The sequence below is a fragment of the Pongo abelii genome, chromosome 2 (genome assembly GCF_028885655.2).
Source record: "Pongo abelii isolate AG06213 chromosome 2, NHGRI_mPonAbe1-v2.0_pri, whole genome shotgun sequence".
Lineage (NCBI taxonomy): Eukaryota > Metazoa > Chordata > Mammalia > Primates > Hominidae > Pongo > Pongo abelii.
Genome location: NC_085928.1, coordinates 205,503,960 through 205,510,847, shown reverse-complemented (window position 1 = coordinate 205,510,847; position 6,888 = coordinate 205,503,960). Strand labels below are relative to the sequence as shown.

Below are 6,888 nucleotides of genomic sequence, written 5' to 3'. Positions count from 1 at the left end.
TTATGAGATCTATATTAATATTTTCCATTATTTTCATGTTATTTGCCTTCAAAAGTTCATCTATTTTTAAACCATTAATTAGTTTCCAAGCAGATGGCACAACAACTGAAATCTTTTTCAGAGTTAGAGGCTTTGGCATATATTGTTAGAACCCCAAACTTTATGGTTCTTTGTTCAGACATCTTATTAACAATAGGTATTGCATCCAAATTTTAGTTATAGTACAAATTAAAATAACTACTGGTGGCAAAAAAAAAAGCTACTAAAAAATTTTAAATCACCACTCCCTATTTTTTGTTAAATGAAATTTTGGACAGTAAAATGGCAGGTCTTGTAGGAAGGTGATATTCCAACGCCCCATAACAAAACACTTGAGCACAGAGCTAGACAGCTCAGAGCTAATTTTGGAGCTCAGCAGTCAAAGCAAAATTTTTCAAAAGGATATCTGAGAAAAAACAGGTCTTAGGTTTACATTCTTTTGTTTAAACTCCATGTGGACAAAACTAAACTCAAACTTTCCCCACCAAATAATGCCAAAACCGTGGAGGAGTGTCTTCCTGACACCCGTGCTATGCACCAGGTTACCAGGTCATCTTTGCTGTTTTTCTTACCCTCACGCCTACATCTTATAGGTTACTAAGCTCTGTCAATATTACCATCAAAATGACCCTTGAATCTGTCCTTGTCTAGCTGTTCAGTATCTACTCTTTCTTTGATCCTTTACTACTCACCCCCCAATTAGTCTTTTTCAGTCCCTCCTCTGTCACCCTCGCTAATCCTGGATATTATTATCCAGGATATTCCTGGATATTATTATCTTTTTAAAACAAATGTAATCATACACTAAAATATTCCCAGTTTTACCACTTGTGGCTCCCTGTAGATCGCAGGATAAAATCAAAACTTAATTTGCCCTTAGGTCCTTTATGCTGTGGCCCTGGTCCACAAGCACCTTTCCAAGCCATATTTCTTTCTGCCCTCTGTATGTCCCCTGGGTTTGAGTGAAGCTCAGCTGTTCTTTTTTTTCTAACACAGCTCTTGTTTTCTTACTTTCTTTTTCTTTTCTCTGAATACCAGCTCTCTAACGTGCTGGTATTTTCTGCCTTTCAGGTCAAATTCCACCTCCTACATTAAGCTTTTTTGTATGTGATTTTTTTCCTTTGAATCCCTATTATTATTTCATGTTTATTTCTCCTATATGGCATCTGCTGCTCTGCGTTGTAAAATTATGTATAGCTGTCCTCTCTTTCCCTGGACTAATCACATCTTTCTTATATATTTTCTAACTCATAGGAAGGTACATGATGAATGTTTAATTATTCTCGAGTCTTTAGGTGTAGTAACTAGTGAAGCATTAGTATGTGACTCCAATCTGTAATGAGGGAGCTCTATTGCTCATCTACAGCTGGATGTAAACGGACGGGCCAAGAAGTTTGCATAGATTCCAATGCCTTGAATTTTTTCTCGATTGGATGTAAGAAAACATTCCAGCTACGCTGCTCTTCCTCTCTTTTCTCTAGATCTGGACACGAAGCAAACTTGCTGGATTCTCAACGTACGCAAGGATGCAAGGTATATGTAGAGTCTAACAGATGGGATTCGGCCTACCACAGAAACTTCTATTCCATTTAGTTTGAGCTGAGTTTATCTACACTGTGGTCTTAGAATATTCAAAGGTGATGGGGATCAGTGCTAAATTGATGATACTTGGATCCTGTCTCAAGGAGGACTGGAACAGTTTGGTTTGAAGAGCCTCTGTTTCCAAATGCTGATTAGCAGGGAAACATGGTGATATTTTATATTTTTTACTGACATGTCGATCCATGGAGATACAAATGTTAATTTCAACAGATGTGTCAGTTTTGCCCAGTAAAAGGTGTCAGAACATTGTACCATCACCAAAAATAGCTTCTTGAAGGCACTGGGTCCCTGGATTTAGAAAGGTTAAAAATAGAACAAAAACATTTTTACATATTTTTCAAATGCTGGTAAAATATGCTCTACACAAGGACTTTATCAGTGTACTTATTATCGGGATAGTTTCTTGCATAACCCAAATGACAAATATCTCTGCCAAGTTTTTATAAACTCCCAGGGATTTTTCATCTGCTTTTTTCCTTTGAAGCTATTTATTGATACGGGAAGGCTTATTTAATAGAATTTTGTTATCCGTGTGCATCTTAATCCAGCTTTGAAGATAATTTGGTTTTGGCTGCTATTCAATTCCAAGACAACAATTTAAGGTAGGTGACTGGATAGCTGGTTGGCAGCTGGGGTTTAGAATAGCTTTGTTCTTAATTTGGTTTGCTTCAGTTGGACATTAATTTTCTTCTTACATTCAAACAGCAACAGCAAGATTTTACTAAGTATTGTGAAAGTAAAGGAGAACTTACAAAAATATGAAATAGGGTGAATTTGTGGATATGGAACCACATTACACCATTGAAAACAGAGGATGCCTTTTTATGATCCAAAGTTGGCCACAGTAGCACCGCCGTGTCACTACATGTATTAGGTTTTACTGTGACTATAATCATTTCCCCTGAAAGTTAACAAATAAATACAATTGGCCCTTTGTATTCCTGGGTTCCACATCCATGGATTCAACCAACCTTGGGTAAAAAATATTTGCAAAAAAAATTACATCTGTACTAAACATGTACAGACATTTGTTCTTATCATTATTCCCTCAACAATACACGATAACGACTATTCACACAGCATCACATTGTATTAAGTAGTATAAGTCATCTCAAGATTACTTATACTTCCCTCCTCAAGATGATTTAAAGTACATGGGAGCCAGGCACGGTGGCTCATGCCTGTAATCCAAGTGCTTTGGGAGGCCACGGCAGGAGGATCGCCTGAATCCAGGAGGTTGAGGCTGCAGTGAGCCATGATTGCATCACTGTACTCCAGCCTGGGTGACAGAGTGATGCCCTGTCATGGAAAATAAAATAAAAGTTAAAAATAAAGTATAAGGGAGGATGTGCATAGGTTATATACAAATACAGTGCTATGCCATGATTTTTTTTTTATCAGGAACTTGAACATCTGCAGATTTTGGTATCACAGGAGGTCCTGGAACCAATCCTCTGTGGACATGAGGAACAACTGTACAATGAAAACTTGATATGACATAGTGTATTAGTCCGTTTTCAAGCGCTAATAAAGACATACCCAAGACTGGGCAATATACAAAAGAAAGAGGTTTATTGGACTTACAGTTCCACGTGGCTGGGGAGAACTCACAATCATGGCAGAAGATGAAAGGCACATCTCACATGGCAGCAGACAAGAGAAGAGAGCTTGTGCAGGGAAACTCCCCTTTTTAAAACCATCAGATCTCCTGAGACTTATTCACTATCACAGGAACAGCACGAGAAAGACCTGCCCCCTGATTCAATTACCTCCCACGGGGTTCCTCCCACAACACATGGGAATTCAAGATGAGATTTGGGTGGGGACACAGCCAAACTATATCACACAGGTCATTTACAAGGTGCCTCCACTAGGTACTGGTGCATCCGAGATTCCAACCCAGGTAGCCTCTGGAGCCTGTGCTCTTGAAGCAGGTGTGCCAGTGTTGCCACCTAAGTCCATGTTACACCTCTTTCATCTGCTATTTGTTTGTATTGTTCTTTGCATATGTGTTTCTATTATCTTCTGGGATATGCATAAAATCCAAGGTCTCTACCATGGCCAGCAAAGGTCTGCATGATCGGGGCCGACCTGCATCTCCAGCATCATCCATCACTCTTTCCCTATGCTCACTCTTTGCCATTCCTCAGATAGCCCCAGCTCATTCCTACTGCAGGAGCTTAAAGCACTCTGTCTCTTCTGCCTGGATTGCCCTTTCCACAGATTACTATCACTTGCTCACTCAGTTTACTTATGTTTCTGTCCAGTGTTACCTCCTCCTTGATTACTCTATAACCCCCTACCCTGTTTTATTTTTCTTTGTAGCATTTATCACTCTTGAAATTATCTATTTGTTTATTCTTGTTTTTGTCAATCTCCCCTTCCACTAGAATGCAAACTCCATGGAGGTGAGGATTTTGTCTGTTAATTGAATCATGGGGTCAGATCTTTCCCGTGCTATTCTCATAATAGTGAACAAGTCTCAGGAGATCTGATGGTTTTCAAAAGGGGAGTTTCCCTGCACAAGCCCTCTGCTCTTGTCTGCTGCCATGTGAGACGTGCCTTTCATCTTCTGCCATGATTGTGAGGTTTCCCCCACTACGTGGAACTGTAAGTCCAATAAACTTCTTTCTTTTTCATCTGTTTTGTTCATGACATGACTCTGGTGTCAAAAGCAATGCCAGGTACATGATAGATGCTCTGTACTGATGGAACAAATCAATTTAGTTTCTCCCAAGAGTCTATGAGGTAGATAAGGCAGATAGTATCATATCCCTTTTAAAGCTGAGATGGTCTCAGAGAGATGAAGTCAATACCTCAAATGTATTGGCTAATAAGTGGCTGGGACTAAAGTGAGACTAAAGTCTCTCCTTCACTATCAGATCTGGGCATTTTTCACTGAACCAGCATGGTCTCTCTGATGTCATCTGTTTTTCTCTTCTTTGTCTCCAGTGTGGTTACAAAACGTTTCTGAAATTACTGCCTGCTTCACTCATTACATCAACCAAACCACAGGTAAGACTGACTACAGAGTTTGAAAATTCTGAGTTAGTGGCTCTAACTTTTGCTATTTCCTAACATGATTCTTCTATGACTAAAACTTTGACAGGTTTATAAATCTGTATCCTTTTCCCCATGTCCCATTTCATATGCAGTCAGAATATTTAGATAAACCCAAATTTTTGCTTAATTTGAATGAATTCATGTATTTAATGTGGATTCAATCTCAGTTCTTCTTCTATTTACTGTTATAAATCATTTAATCTCTCTGGGCCTCAGTATCCTCAATTAGTAAGTGGGGATAATAATAGTAACTACCTCATAAGGCTGTTCTGATTTGTTTTTTGTTTTTGAGATAGAGTCTTGACCTGTCGCCCAGGCTGGAGTGCAACGGCGCGATCTCGGCTCACTGTAACCTCCCCCTCCCAGGTTCAAGAGATTCTCCCACCTCAGCCCCCAGAGTAGCTGGGATTACAGGTGCATGCTATCACGCCCTGCTAATTTTTTATATCTTTAGTAGAGATGGGGTTTTACCATGTTGGCCAGGCTGGTCTCGAACTCCTGACCTCATCATCCACGCCCCTCAGCCTCCCAAAGTGCTGGGATTACAGGCGTGAGCCACTGCGTCTGGCCGGCTGTTCTGATTATTAAATAAGAGTACATAAAGTGCCCACCATATAATAATGGCTCAATAAGTAGTAGCTCTGCACCATTTTGCTATGTTCCATGCACTCATAGATGTGAGGATACAACAATGAGCAAGCTAGATTTGGGGCCTTCTCCATCAGAACTTTCGGTGTAATAAGGAAGACGCTTGAACAGTTGAATAAAGGAGACATCTGTCAAGTACTGTAAGAGGATGGAGGGTCAGTCTTGGAGTTATCCTTGACTCCTCTTCTCTCACACTCCACCTGCAGTCCCTCAGCAAATCCTGTCAGTTCTACCTTCAGAAAAAGGCCAGACCTTGATCATATCCTGCCACTTCTACTGGCACCTGGGTCTGGGCCTTGATCAACTCTTGAGAACCTGGATTACGCCAATAGTCTCCTAAATGGTCTGTCTCCCTGCCTCCACCCTTGTCCCCACAGAGCAGCCAAGGGTGATCCTGTTAAAACTCTTCAAATTATGTCAGTTACTATAGGCAGAATACTCCGTCCCCATCACCAAACATGGCCGTGTCCTAATCCCTGGGGCTTATGAATATGTTGCCTTACATGGCCAAAAAGATTTCACAGGCCAGGTACAGTGGCTCACGCCTGTAATCCCAGCACATTGGGAGGCTGAGGTGGGTAGATCACGAGGTCAGGTGTTCAAGACCAGCCTGACCAACATGGTGAAACCCTGCCTCTACTAAAAGTACAAAAATTAGCTGGGCGTGGTGGTGCGTGCCTGTAATCCCAGCTACTCAGGAGGCTGAGGCAGGAGAATCGCTCGAACCTGGGAGGCGGAGGTTGCGGTGAGCCCAGATCATGCCACTGCACTCCAGCCTGACGACAGAACAAGACTCCGTCTCAAAAATAAAATAAAATAAAATTTCACGATGTAATTAAGGACCTTGAGCTAGGGAAATTATTCTGCATTATTCAGGTGGGCTCAACCTAATCACATGAATTCTTAAAAGTGGATAACCTTTCCTGAGTGTGGTCTGAGGGAGACGTGACCACAGAACAGTCAGAGAAATGCAATGTTGCTGGCTTCGAAGATGGAAAAGGGGAACCTTTAGAAGCTGCAAAAGGCAAGGAAACATCCTCTCCCCAGAGCCTCCAGAAGGAATGCAGCCCTGCCAACATATCGATTTTATCCCAGTGAGATAACTTCTGACCTCCAGAACTGTAAGATAATACATTTGTGTTGTTTTAAGCCACCAAATTTTTTTTTCTTTTTTTTTTGAGACGTCTCGCTCTGTCACCCAGGCTGGAGTGCAGTGACGCGATCTCGGCTCACTGCAAGCTCCGCTTCCCGGGTTCACGCCATTCTCCTGCCTCAGCCTCCCGAGTAGCTGGGACTACAGGCGCCCGCCACCACGCCCAGCTAATTTTTTGTATTTTTTGTAGAGGTGGGGTTTCACTGTGTTAGCCAGGATGGTCTCGATCTCCTGACCTCGTGATCCGCCAGCCTCGACCTCCCAAAGTGCTGGGATTACAGGCATGAGCCACTGCGCCCGGCCAAGCCACTAAATTTGTGGTAATTTGTTACAGCAGGAATAGAAAACTAATACATCACTCTTCTGCTCAGAATCCCCCAGCG

General features: G+C 41.7%; 1 long non-coding RNA gene across 1 annotated transcript; it reads left to right on the top strand.

The window, feature by feature from the left end:
* Positions 1 to 235: 235 nt before the first annotated feature.
* On the top strand, positions 236 to 6,667 carry LOC112132690 (uncharacterized). Its single transcript, XR_008523371.2, has 4 exons — positions 236 to 1,572; positions 2,126 to 2,243; positions 4,594 to 4,656; positions 6,229 to 6,667. It is a non-coding gene; the product is annotated as an uncharacterized LOC112132690 (long non-coding RNA).
* Positions 6,668 to 6,888: the final 221 nt, after the last annotated feature.